General features: G+C 43.2%; 1 protein-coding gene across 2 annotated transcripts in view; it reads right to left on the bottom strand.

Annotated features, from left to right (window-relative positions):
• Window positions 1-10,515, bottom strand: part of FBXO10 (F-box protein 10) — a 60,756-nt gene extending 50,241 nt beyond the window's left edge. For both annotated transcript variants that reach the window (XM_021671514.2, XM_021671515.2), the window contains exon 1: window positions 10,471-10,515. The gene's annotated coding sequence lies outside the window, so the exon portion shown is untranslated. The remainder of the gene's footprint in view (window positions 1-10,470) is intronic.
• Window positions 10,516-14,685: the final 4,170 nt, after the last annotated feature.

Below are 14,685 nucleotides of genomic sequence, written 5' to 3'. Positions count from 1 at the left end.
CTGGTCAACATGATGAAACCCTGTCTTTACTAAAAAAAAATACAAAAAAATTTAGCTGGGCATGGTGGCGCATGCCTGTAGTCCCAGCTACTCGGAGGCTGAGGCAGGAGAATTGCTTGAACCCAGGAGGCGGAGGTTGCGGTGAGCCAAGATCGTGCCATTGCACTTCAGCCTGGGTAACAAGAGGGAAACTCTGTCTCAAAAAAAAAGAAAAGAAGAAGAAAAGAGAGACTAGAGAGGAAGTAGAGCTCACTGCCCCCCTTCCCCAGCCAATAAGGCAGAGACACACTACCAGGCCAAGCAGTAGTTGTACAGGATTCTTTACTGTAACTAAGCCAACAAGGTTTGGAGCTCCCACCATTCAATGACCAAGAGAATAAGTATTGTTACGCAGAACAGTATGACTAGAACAGCACTGGCATGCGAGCAATTCACTAATGTGGACATTGCCCCCAGGCTCTGAACATCTATCTGTTCTAGAGAGTCTTTTGACTGCAAGTGCAAATAAGAAAGGGTTTATCGTAAGAGAATACATGCACTATTAAGGAAGATAGGATTGTACGGAAATTCAGGAACAGTACCACAGTAGGACTGGGTCTCCCAGACTCCAGAAGCAAAGGCCTGGATCCACAGGAGCCCCAAGGCCTTCAGCAGCTGGAGTATGAGCGTCTTGACTCTTCATGTGTCTTAGCCACTCTGAACGGGCTGCTCCGTTCTCCTCATACCTGGAGTCCATACACACTTTTTTCTACCTCATTGCTTCTCCTTCCTCCTAAGATCAGCTTGCCAGGACCCCTCATAAGCCTGGCTCTAGCTCATGGCTTCTCTCTACCACTTCAGGTTCCATCTCTGTAATTAAGTGTCCTTTTGCAACCCCCACATTCACATTTCTGAGAGAATGTTCATCTTTTTTCTCATTCTCATGGACTTGGCACTACTCTTGGGTCTGATATCTATTTCTGGTCCAGTAAAGGGGTAGGGATAGAGCAAGATTTTTTTCTTTTTTAGAGAGAGGATCTTGCTCTGTCACCCAGAAAGGAGTGCAGTGGAGTGATCACAGCTCACTGCAGCCTCATATTCTGCAGCTTAAGTAATCCTCCCACCTCAGCCTCCCAAATAGCTGGTACTACAAAAGTGCATGCCACCACCCTCGGCTAATTTTTAAATTTTTTGTAGAAACAGGGTCTTTGCTATGTTGCCCAAGCTGGCCTTGAATTCCTAGCCTCAAGAGATCTTCCTGCCTTGGCCTCCCAAAGTGCTGGGATTCCAGGCATGAGCCACTGCACCAGGCCTTACTATGTTTGCCCAGTACCTTCCCTCTTCTGCATCCTCAGGGGAACCCCACTCCCACTCTATTTAGTCCTGTTAGGGCTGCCACTGGGATTGCTGCAGTCCTCTATCTCACAGGATGGAAACCTGACCCGAAGAAGACAATAAAAATCCCCCTTCCCCTTGCAAGGAATGGGGCAACTCAAAAGAGTCCATATAAGGAATGAAGCAAAACTCAAGACAACCAAGGGGAGAGACCGCAAAAGACAAAAGAGGCAGGGACACAGAAACATTTTCTTTTTAAAGCCAACTGATGTTCTTTTTCAAGTTCAGATAGTTTAAGCTGATCACTGACAACCAAACAAGTCCTGACAAACACATAGTTTTCTCAAGCAAATTCTTTTTTTTTTTTTTTTTCCTGAGATAGAATCTTGCTCTGTTGCCCAGGCTGGAGTGCAATGGCATGGTCTCTGCTTACTGCAACCTCCACCACCTGGGTTCAAGTGATTCTCCCGCCTCAGTTTCTCAATTACCTGGGATTACAGGTGCCTGCCACCACTCCCAGCTATTTTTTGTATTTTTAGTAGAGACAGGGTTTCACCAGGCTGGCCAGGCTGGTCTCAAATTACTGACCTCAGGTGATCCTCCCGCCTCAGCCTTCACAAAGTGCTGGGATTACAGGCTGAGCCACCTCCAGCCGGAAGTAAATTCTTATTCTCTTCCTTTTTCTCTCTGTAGGCTAGTAAGACTCCAATCAAAGTTGATAGATTGTATTTATATCTCATCTACCCTAAGGTGGAAAAAGGATAAATGCAGTTCTAGTGGTCTAAGGTCGCTGTACTGTCTGTCCAAAAGAAAAGAGTAAGGGGCCAGGCACGGTGGCTCATGCCTGTAATCCCAGCACTTTGGGAGACCGAGGCAGGTGGATCACCTCAGGTCAGGAGTTTGAGACCAGCCTGGCCAACACTGTGAAACCCTGTTTCTTAAAAAAAAAGTAAGGATATTCACCACCTATAACGGAAATCTATCAACTTTGGTTAAACTGAAATTTCAAGCACAACCATTAAGAAAAAGTGTAAAACATCCAAATTACCAGGAAAAAAAAAAGAGGTGAATGATGAAAAATAACCCCAAACAAGGGAGGACAGCTATAATGAAATGAGAACTGGCAGGACAAACACAGTGAAAGCATAAAATAAGAAGGCAGACCTAAACCCAAATACATCAGTGGTACCATTCATGAAAATAGACTAAATGTTCTAATTAAAAAACAAAGAAAGTCAGGGTTTAAAGAAAACCAAAACCCAATTATATGCTATTTATAAGAGACTTACCTAAAACACACAGTTACAGAAAATATATAACTAATGGAAAAAAATCTACTTTGTACAGATTTTTAAAAAGATGGCATAGCTACACTATCAGATAAGTGTAAGGCAAAAAAGATAATTTATTAGAAACAAAAAGGGCAGCTTCATAATGATAAAAGGTGAATTAATTCACCAAGAAAATTAAACAACTTTATGTTTGTATGTACTTGATAATATGGGCTTACAGATATAAAGCAAAAGAATTTAAAAAAGAAGTAGGCAAATTCATAATTATAGTTGGATATTTAGACACATCTCTCTATAATTGCTAAGATAGGCACAAAAAGAAAAAGAAAAAAAACAGTAAGGATAAAGAAGATTTGAACATGATTAATAAACTTGATCTAATGGCATTTCATTGGACATTGAATCCAGTAACTGTAGAATGCACATCACTTTCAAACACACATGGAACATTTATAAAAACTGACCATAAACAGAGCTCTAACTGAAGTATTAAGAAATTTCAAAGGATTAAAATTATACAGCTTCGAGCACAGTGGCTCATACCACTGTGTGTCCTCCCAGTTACTTGGGAAGGCTGAGGCAGGAGGGTTGCTTGAGTCAGGAGTTCAAGGGTGCAGTTAGCTCTGATCACACCACTGTATTCCAACGTGGGAGACAGTAAAACTGTCTCGAAAACAAACAAACAAACAAACAAACAAACAAAAAACAGAACACACTGACCATAGTTGATTAATAAAGGATAATTAGAAAATGTTCGTATGTTTGGAAATTACAAAACACATTTCTCAAATATAATGCCTATTGGTTAAAGAAAGAATGACAATGGAAATTATACTATTTTTGGAAATAAACAACAAAGAAGGCCGGGCATGGTGGCACACACCTATAATCCCAGCACTTTGGGATGCTCAGGAGTTCCAGATCAGCCTGGCCAACATGGTAAAACCCTGTCTCTACTAAAATACAAAAAATTTAGCCAGGCATGGTGGTACATGCCTGCAATCCCAGGTACTTGGGAGGCTGAGGCAGGAGAATCAGTTGAACCCAGGAGGCAGAGGTTGCAGTGAGCCAAGATTGTGCCATAGTACCTCAGCCTGGACAATAAGAGCAAAAGTCCATCTCAGAAAAAATTAAAAAATAAATAAACAAATGACAAAGATACCACATATCAAAACTTCTGAACTCCTGCTGAAACAGAATTTGGAAAAAAAAAAAGTATAATTTTAAATGGAAAGAATCAAAAGGATAAAAATTGATGAAACTAAAGATCAATTTCAAGAAGTCAGAAAAAGAACAAAATAAATCCAAGGAAAATAGAAGAGAAAAATGAATAACAGAGCAGAACTTATGAAACAGAAAACAAATTTATTTCTTATTTTATTTAAAAAAAATTTTTTTTGAGACAGACTTTTGTTCTTGTTGCCCAGGCTGGAGTGCAATGGTGTGATCTCAGCTCACTGCAATCACCGCCTCCCAGGTTCAAGCGACTCTCCTGCCTCAGCCTCCCAAGTAGCTGGGATTACAGGCATGCACCACCACACCCAGCTAATTTTGTATTTTTAGTAGAGATGGGGTTTCTCCATGTTGGTCAGGCTGGTTTCGAACTCCCGACCTCAGGTGATCCGCCCGCCTCGTCCTCCCAAAGTGCTGGGATTACAGGCATGAGCCACTGTGCCTAGCCAGAAAACAAATTTATTATGAAGACTATCACTGATGATAAAAGCAGGTTCTCTGAAAAGAACCTCTACTGAAATCAAAAGAAGAAAAAAAGCATTAAAATGAAATCAGAATGAAAGAGGGCATAGATATCTCTACAGATGTTGTACACCAAAAGATAAGAGAACATTATAAACAACTTTATATAAACAAACATAAAGGGATAAATTCCTAGGAAAATATTACTTAGTTAAGAAATTATAAAAACAAAATCACCCTAGAACCATTAAAGACTTTGAATCTGTGGTCAAAAATAAGACTGTAAAGAAAACAAACATACCTCCAAGCCTAAGTGGCTGCATCACCAAGTTCTATCATACATTCAAAGGATAAAGGAGGGGAAACAAAAATGGATGGTGGAAGAGGATGAGATGGGCATTTGTTAGATTTCTGGACCAACTGCAGCAGCAAGGGTTGCAGTTTGTCCCATTAATCTTCCTCTTATAAGTTTTCCCAGGAATTGTGACTAAACAGAATCCTGGAGAAGCTGTACCTGGATAGAGTGAACTTAACGTAAGAAGCAAGCCCATCTGAATGGTGCAAGAGGTGGACTTCGGAGACTACTACTGGTTCCACCCAGATCCTTTTTACTGGCTAGCACACCCATCACTCAGATGTTAAGTGTCAGCTGAGAACAACTCACAGATGTCCCTTTCTCCAGAGAACTGTAACTGCCCCCTCACCAGGCTGTGACTTTCCTCCTTCAATCCTGCTTCCCTCATATTCCTTTTCCTGAGCGCTTCTTCCACAGTCTCACTTGAACAAGAATCCCTATTTCATGCCCTGCTTCTACAGAATGAGATCTAAGATAACATAATTTAAGAAAGTAAAAAGAAAGCCACACAGTATAAGAAGATATTTTTAAAATGTACAACTGACAGGGAGCCACTAACCAAAATATACAAAGGAAATGTATTTTCTTTAGTGATAAAATATATATATATATATCCTTTATATATTTCCTTATTGAAAAATCACTAAGAAACACTTAAAAATGGCAAGAGACATGAATAGACAGTTCACAAAAGGGGCAATCCAACTAACTGATAAAAAACTGCTAAAGGGCTGGGTGTGGCAGCTCACACCTATAATCCCAGCACTTTGGGAGGCTGACATGGGAGAAGAGCTTGAGTCCAGGAGTTTGAGACTAGCCTGGGAAACACGGCAAGACCCAGTCTCTACAGAAAAAAAAATTAAAAATTATCTGGCAGCCATGCGCTGTGGCTCATGCCTGTAATCCCAGCACTTTGGGAGGCCGAGGCAGGTGGATCACGAGGTCAGGAGTTCAAGACCAGCCTGGCCAAGATGGTGAAACCCCGTCTCTACTAAAAATACAAAAATTAGCCGGGCATGATGGTGGGTGCCTGTAATCCCAACTACTTGGGAGGCTAAAGCAGAGAATTGCTTGAATCTGGGAGGTGGAGGTTGCAGTGAGCCAAGATCACACCACTGCACTGCAGCCTGAGCGACAAGGCCAGACTTTGTCTCAAAAAGAAAAAAAGATTATCTGGCTGTCCCAGCTGCTCAGGGGGCTGAGGTGGGAGAGTTCTCTTGAGTCTGGGAGGTTGAGACTACAGTAAGCCATGATCATGCCACTGCAATCGAGCCTGGGTGACAAAGCAAAACCCTGTTTCAAAAAAAAAAAAAAAAAAAAGGGCCCAACATCAATAGTAACGAAGGAGAGCAAGTTAAAACCACAAGAAATATCATGACACACACATGAAAATAGTTAAAAAATTACAACCAATAAAACCAACTATTTGCCAGGATATGAAGCAACTGGAACTCTCATATACTCCCTGTAGGAAAGTAAATTGGTACAATCCCTTAGAAAACTGTTTGGCATTATCTAGCAAAGCAATTCTACTCTAATGTATATAACCTAAAGAAACGTGTTCACATAGGCTGGGCATGGTGACTCACGCCTGTAATCCCAGCACTTTGGGAGGCACAGGTGGGTGGATCACCTGAGGTCCGGAGTTTGAGACCAGCCTGACCAACATGGAGAAACCTCATCTCTACTAAAAACATACAAAAATTAGCCAGGTGTGGTGGTGCATGCCTGTAATCCCAGCTACTTGGGAGGCTGAGGCAGGGGAATGACTTGAACCTGGGAGGCGGAGGTTGCGGTGAGCTGCAATCGCACCACTGCACTCCAGCCTGGGCAACAAGAACGAAACTCCGTCTCAAAAAAAAAAACAATAAAAAATTTGTTCACAGAAAATATCTAAGGATGTGCTTGGCAGTCAGAAACTATAAGCTTCCAGCTGAGGAACAAGAAAAAAAAGAAAAGGGAAAAAAAAAACCCCACAAACTATAAGCAACTCAAGTATCCAACAACCAGAGAATGAATAAGTCTATTGTGACACAGTCATACCATGAAACACTGTTAGCAATGAAAGTGAGGTTGCCACATGGATGCATCTCACAAACAACAAGTTGAGCAAAAGAAGCAAAATACAAAATGCAAACAGCACGATTCTTTATGTATGAAGTAAAAAAACTTAAACTATATTGTTCAGGGATATATGCATAGTTACAAAGAAAAGCAAAAAAAAGATTATCACAAAAGTCAAGATGACTTCTTCTAGGGGAGGAAATTATGATTTGGAAGCAGGTACTGAGTACTGGCAATGTCCCGGTTCTTGATATGGTGGTGATTACATGTGTATTTCCCTTATAGTTATTTATTAAACTATATATTTGTGTTTTTTCCGATGCACATTTATTGCATTTCATATTCAAAAAAGTTTAAAACAAATAAATGAAATAAATATACTGATTATTGTTTCTTAGAAAAATTGAGAAAACTAAAATCCTTTATTTTTTAATTAAAACTTTGCCTGCAAAATCCCTAACAGGGTACATGCCAAGTAAATTTTCCAGAATGCCTACTTCTCTTAGGACTGTAGGTGTAGACAGCATATCCTGGGAACAAATCTGTGCTTTGCTCAGGGTGACCTGAGGACCCCTCTTTACATATGGAAAAGTAAGGTGAGTAGGCACCCAAAGTCCTGGGGTAGATATCTTGTTGAAGGCTGCCATTACTGAGAATCTTTGGTAGGCAGGACCCTGGAGAGTATGCGGAACCAACATGCCAAAGGGATTTGGGTAAGGGTTAGGAAGAGAAGCCCGCAAACTGTGATAAGGGGTTTGAAAACAGAGAAATCTCTTGGGTTGCTAGCAGGAAAGGACCCCAAATGCCCTAAAAGAGAACTCTCCAGGAGAGCAGGGGAACCCAGTCTGGTGAAAAGCTCAACAGAAGACCCAGAGTGAGGTGCCTTGGGGAGAATGGCTGAGCACACAAGCACAAACTAATAAAGCTCTAACCTTGGAATCCAAGCATGGAATCATGCTGACAGGGGTTTGGTCCAATAAGGGCGTTGAGCAGCAGTGACCACACATCTGTGGACTGTGTAGGACAGCTCTTCAGTAGTGATACCATATAGCTGTATCAGGATGACAGTGTGTGTGGACTGCTCAGACAATGCAGTTCTCTCTCCTCTGGAGAGTGACGGTTAAGACTGACCCCTTTGGAATGTATAAGCCCCCAGAGAGCTTGGAGAGGGAGACACTGGAATTCTCACTAATAAGGGCATTAGAGGGGACTTGGGGATCTACTTAGAAAAAATAAGGAAATACAAGACTGAATTTAAACTCAACTTGTGAAATGAGACACGTATGTTAAACATCTAAACATCTAAATTGAAATAGACAAAATCTTAATCAAATGTCTCTTTGTATACATACCTTTATGTATATAATATCAAACATTTTAGGTGAATAAGAAACTAATAGAAAGAGGGTAATGAGAGAAATTAGCAGACATTTCAAAAAAAATCCATGATAGGTAACTCAAGAATAGGTTCATTCATTAAGGCAAACTGAAAGAACAAAATGCTTGTTCCATCTATTTCATGATTGAAGCACATAAAAGGAATTTATTTCACATCTTCCTATGAAAAGCAAGATAATGTCTTCCTGATTGCCCAGGACACTATCCCTTCCATCTCTGAGAGCTCTTGCTGACTCCCTATCTACATAATCAGAGACCCCAGTAATCTCCCCTTAGTTTTATCCCTGCCAAAGAATCTGAGGTCTCTAAGGCCAGAGTTTATATATGTTTTTCTCTATTTCTACTCACTCTCACTCCTCTTGGCACTCCACTGCCACCAATGCACATTTATTGAAGGAAAAAAGGAGGGAGGGAAGCAAGGGACAGTGTGACTGCACTGCAACTGAAACAAACCAGAGAATGGAAACTCATGGTGAACTAGTGACTGCTTGACCATTTATCGCTTAACAGCTACTTGTGCGATCATAAAAACACAATTCCCCTGATAACAGCTACTTGTGCGATCATAAAAACACAATTCCCCTGATAACCACAGCAACCAAAATGAAGGCACTATGGTGAAGGTGGCTCTTTTCAGAAATCTAAAAACAATAAGAGGTCTGCAACCAGAAAGACAAAGAAATCCAAGTGTTCCAGGCCAGAAGGAAATCCTTTCCCTAAAGCCCTGGCAAAGCAGCTTTTTCTCTAGTCTCTCAAATCTCACCAGGCTCCAACAAGGACTCTGGAACTGGTGTGAGGGATCATGAAACAATTCAGGCCTCTCTGTGTGTTCCTGTCCCTGGAGGCCAACTGCTATGAGGTAAGCTCACTGGGAGCTGGAGCTTATTGTTATTTTAAAATGTACTGAGAACCGGCAGGGAGATGGATATACATGTATGTCTCATTTCACAAGTTGGGTTTAAATGGATACACACACACATTATATAACCTCAAACTAACATAGCTAGCCACGGAAAAAGCCCTTTGAGGACAGGGACCATGTGTGTCTTGTTCACAGGTCTATGTCCAGATCCAGTAGGTATATAAGCACACAGTAGGAGTTCCATAAATAGCTGTTGAATAAATGCAGAATTAGATTAGAATTGAGGTAAAAGGTTCATCCTCTCCACTACCCATTGCCAACACTCTGTTGGGTTCTGAGCAATATCAAAGTCCTGTCCTCCTCCTTCTTTCTGAGTCCAGTCTCTCCATTGGCAAAGAAGACAGCTGGATTAGATGGTTTCCCAGGCATCCTCCAGCTCTGACAGTCAGTCGCTGTACTGTGGTTTTTTTTTTTGGTGGCAACACATGCCTGACACTTTTCTCTCCCCTCAGGGGGAGTCTGATACCCATCTGCTTAAGTAAACTGACGTTCCCATCCAGTCTGACTCATTTGGTAGGAACAACAGGTTCATATGCCAATTGTAAAAGAGAAGGCAAAGGGGGCCCAGAATGAGAAAAAGGGAAAGGGTCTTACAAACCAAAACGGCACTGTTTTTAGGACTAAAAACATAGAAACAAATGTGATTATTCTGCTGAAAAACGCTTCACATGGGGGCAATCTCTAGCTTACTAATAATGCTTTTATTAACAGCATTATCTCCTGAGGCTTTTGTGCCAGACACGGTGTGCAAAACCCTTTACAATTAATCCTCCCAGCAACCCATGAGTTTACTAACTTCTTTTAACAGATGAGGAATCGATCTGGCTCAAGGTCACAAAGCCAGTAAGTGGCAGAACTGGGATCTGAACCCAGAGCTGACTGACTCCAGAGTTCTGGCTCCTCAAATGACTTTCCCCTCTGTTCTTCACTGTAGTCCTAAGAGCAAGGCAGGACAGGGATTATCACTTTTTGTTTAAAGACGAAGAAACCGTCTCTCAAGAGGCTTGCGATTTGCATAAAATACACAGTGGGTGCCCAGCCCCCTATTTGCCTCTGCGTTCCTAGGTGAAGGCTCTTCCAATCCCAAGAGGCAGCCTCTTCCTCTTCGACTTTACTCGCAAAATCTCAGGGCTGGAGGCACTGCGGAGATACATCCTCCGCGTCCGGTAGTTTTATGCGAGGGGAAACCAAGGCACAGCTCTCCGTCGGCGCGCCAGAGCCTCCAGGTGCCAGGAGAGCGCGGAGCCGCGGGCGGCCTGAGGGCACCCCTCCCGGTCCCGCCAGACCCCTGAAGCCCGAAGCCCGACCAGACGCTCAGCCTCGGCCAGGACCGAGCGGCGGCTCCTGGGTCGGTAGCTTGGGGAAGTGCCCCGGGTTCCCTCCCCCGGCCGTCCAAGTTCGCCCGCAGCCGCTGCGCACTGGCCGCTTACCTTGCAGGGCGCTCTCCCACCGCCGAGTCCGAACCGCGGCCGCCGGTGCCCTGGAAGCCGCCCGCCGTCCCCGCTGGGGCCGCAGCAGCCGGTAGGATTGCGGCGCGCGGCCGGCCCCGCCCGCGGGCGGACAGTTGCCTGGGGAGCGTGCGGGGCCGCCGCCGTCACGTGACGCCTGAGGCGGCGAAGGATGCCGGGAGCAGCTGGCTGGCCGGGGCTGAGCTTCCCGACCACCATGCAGAAAAGCTGTATCTGCAGGAGGGGTACCGGGAGGCGGGAGGAAGGGACACGAGAAGGGAGCGCGTGGGTCTCAGGGTCCTGCAAAGGCGAGCTTGCGGAAGGACGATTCAGGCTCGTGTTGCGTGGCCCCAGAAGGGGCAGAAATAGAACCAGTGGGTGGAAACTTCAGGGAGATAGGCTAAGGCCAATACAGTGTAAAGAAGATTCCTGTGAGCACCGGTTATCTAACAGTATAATGAGCAGTTTCCGGGGATGCTAGGCTTCCCGTAGGTGAGCATGTAGGGGCTGGGTTCATTGATTGAACAAACTGACCATTGGCTACCTGACGGGCAATATACTAGAAGCACATATTAAATTAATTGTATGTACGGCGCTTATCATAATGCCTGCCACAAAATACACGCGGTATGTTTGTTGCTGCTGGTGCCATTACTATTATGAGCACAAACTGAACAAAGCAGATTCGGTTCCTGTTCTCCTGAAATTAATTCTCTAGTGGAGAAGGTAGACAGTAATCAAGTATCATTTAAACCAATGTGTTTAAAATTATAGTAAATGCACGGAAGGAACTGTAATTTAAAAACAGGGCCAGGTGTGGTGGTTCATGCCTGTGATCCCACCGCTTTTGGAGGCCGAGGCTGGAGGAAAGGTCACTTGAGCTCAGGAGTTCGAGATTAACAGTGAGTGATGATCATGCCACTGCACTCCAGCCTGGGCAACAGGGTAAGACTCTTGTTTCAAAAATAAAACTAAATAAATTAGGGACCAAGGAAGGGTAGTCAAGGAAGACCTCTCAGAGTAAGATAGAGTTAGCCAAATGGAAGAGGGGCAGGGTAAGCCCCTTGAAAGCTCTTTGACCAGGTGGGTTGGATTGGAGGAGAAAAGATTGCTCTTTGTGGAAATGGAAAATGCCTAGCTTGTCTGAAGCTTCTTAAGGGAGAGAACAGTATAAGCTGAGGTCAGAAAGGTAAGTAGGGGCCAGATCATGCAGCATTTAGTAGGCCATGGTAAGGATTTTAAAATTGTATGTAAGAGGAAGCCATTGAAGGGGTGGAGGATTTGATACCTTTTAAAATAGTTTATGTCAGCTACTATGTTGAGAAGGCAGGAGTTAAGAGTGGAAGCAGAAATTGGTAGCTTAACTTAGTAACTGGGCCCATGGAGGTGCTATTTATTGAAATGGGAACTACTGTAAGGGGAACATATTTGAAAGTAAGGGGAGATCAAGAACTCCCTTTGAACTTGTTAAATTTGACACTGCCAGTTAGAATGGGTATTAACAAAAAGACAAAAAAATAAATGCTGGTGAGGACACAGAGAAAAGGGAACTCTCATACACTGAATTATACAGCCGTTATAGAAAAATGTATGTAGGTTTCTCAAAAAAACTAAAAATAGAACTGCCATATGATCCAGCAGTCCCACTACTGGATATGTATCAAGGAATGGAAATCAGCATATCAAAGGTATGCCTGCATCCGCATCTTTATTGTAGCACTATTCACAATAGCCAAGATATGGAAACAACTTAAGTATTCATTAACAAATGAATAGATAAAAAAAATGTTGCATATATACACAACAGAATACTATTCAGCCTGTCATTGGCAGCAACACAGATGGAACTGGAGGTCATTATGCGAAGTGAAATAAGCCATGCACAGAAAGACAAATATTGCAAGTTCTCACTCATACATGGGAGCTAAAAAAGTTTATCTTGGTTGGGCACGGTGGTTCACGCCTGTAATCCCAGCACTTTGGGAGGCTGAGGTGGGTGGATCACAAGGTCAGGAGTTCAAGACCAGCCTGGCCAAAATGGTGAAATCCTGTCTCTACTAAATATACAAAAAAATTAGCCAGGCCCAGTGGCTACTCAGAAGGCTGAGGCAGGAGAATCACTTGAACCTGGGTGACAGAGGTTGCAGTGAGCCGAGATCACACCGCTGCACTCCAGCCTAGGTGATAAGAGTGAGACTCAGACTCAAAAAAAAAAAAAAAAAAGTTGATCTCATGGAGTTGGTAAGTAGAATGACAGTTACCAGAGGCTGGAAGGGGAAGGGGATGGAGAGAAGTTGGTTAATGGGTAAAAATGTGGATAGAAGGAATAAATTTTAGTGTTGGATAACACAGTAAGGTGACTATTGTTAACTATTTATTGTATATTTCAAAATAGCTAGAAGATTTAAATGTCCCCAATACAAATAAATTTTTGAGATGATGAATATCTACAATACTCTGATTTGATCACTGCACATTGTATGCATGAGTCAAATATCACATGGACCCCATACATACATACAATTGTCTATCAATTAGAAATAATTAATTTTGAAATGCCTGTGTGTCATCCAAGTAGAATGATTAAAAAAGCAGTTCACCTGTAATCCCAGCTACTCAGCAGGCTTAGGCAGGAGGATCGCTTGAACCCAGGAGTTTGAGACCAGCCTGGGCAACACAGCAAGACCCTGTCTCTAAAAAAAAAATTAAAAAGCAGTTGGATACAGACCTCTGGAATATATGAGAGAATGTCAGCTACAGAAACATAATTTATCAAGAACACTGTGAAAAAGAAATTATTACACCAAACTGTGGCTTGAAATAACTGACCCTGTGGTCCTACTGACCTTTCTCAGTCCCTGGTTTTACAGAATATATTCCTATATTGCATAAAAATGTATTCCATCTATTATCACCATATGATGAACATGATATGATTCTGGGTGAGGTCTAAGTTACCATATAGCTGCTCTCTTTTATAAATGGGAAAACCAAACACTGAAACCTCAAGCCAACAATTTAAGATACAAAGTTGTACAGTAGCTAGCTATAGAAGAAAGACCATAGGGGTGGTCTCACACTGCAATAAGCCTGATAATTTACCTTACTGACTGGCAAAGCTATGCCATGTTTAATCCTTTGAAAAGTGTCCTGCATGAAACTGGCAGTCCAGACATGACTGTCAATAAATGATCAAAAGCTTGAATTTCTGGATTTGTGCCAGCTGACATTATCATTTTGGTGTTTCTATAAAACAGCTGACTTTCAAAGAAGTGCTACAGCAGTGTCCTACAAGAGCAAGCTGTCTTCCCTGTTAGTGGTGCAAGCATCACATGCCACATGGGAAATTGGTTTTTTTTTTTTTTTTTGAGATGGAGTCTCACTGTCACTCAGGCTGGAGTGCAATGGCGCGATCTCAGCTCACTGCAACCTCTGCCTCCCAGGTTCAACCAATTCTCCTGCCTCAGCCTCCCAGTTAGCTAGGATTACAGGCATGTGCCACCATGCTGGGATAATTTTTTATATTTTCAGTAGAGATGAGGTTTCACTGTGTGTTAGCCAGGATGGTCTTGATCTCCTGACCTCGTGATCCACCCGCCTCGGCCTCCAAAAGTGCTGGGATTACGCGTAACCCACTGCACCCAGCCAGGAATTTTTTTTTTTTGAAATGGAGTTTCGCTCTTGTCACCTAGGCTGGAGTACAATGCTGCAATCTGGACTCACTACAACCTCTACCTCTCAGGTTCAAGTGATTCTCCGGCCTCAGCCTCTCGAGTAGCTGGGATTACAGGTGCACACTACCAGGCCGGGGTAAGTTTTGTATATTTAGTAGAGATGGGGTTTCACCATGTTGGTCAGGTTGGTCTTGAACTCCTGACCTCAGGTTATTCGCCCACCTCAGCCTCCCAAAGCTCTGAGATTACAGGCATGAGCCACCACATACGACCAGGGAATTTTTTTTTTTTGAGATGGAGTCTTGCTCTGTCTCCCAGGCTGGAGTGTAGTGGCTCAGTCTCAGCTCACTGCAACCTCTGCCTCCTGGGTTCAAGTGACTGTCCTGTCTCAGCCTCCCGAGTAGCTGGGACTACAGGCACGTGCCACCACACTTGGCTAATTTTTCTATTTTTAGTACAGACGGTTTCACCACATTGGTCAGGCTGGTCTCAAACTCCTGACTTCAGGACACAGGCGTGAGCC

The sequence above is a fragment of the Aotus nancymaae genome, unplaced genomic scaffold, assembly GCF_030222135.1.
Source record: "Aotus nancymaae isolate 86718 unplaced genomic scaffold, 86718_ANA_hifiasm-v0.15.2.pri h1tg000003l, whole genome shotgun sequence".
NCBI lineage: Eukaryota > Metazoa > Chordata > Mammalia > Primates > Aotidae > Aotus > Aotus nancymaae.
This window is presented reverse-complemented; position numbering and strand designations above follow the sequence as displayed.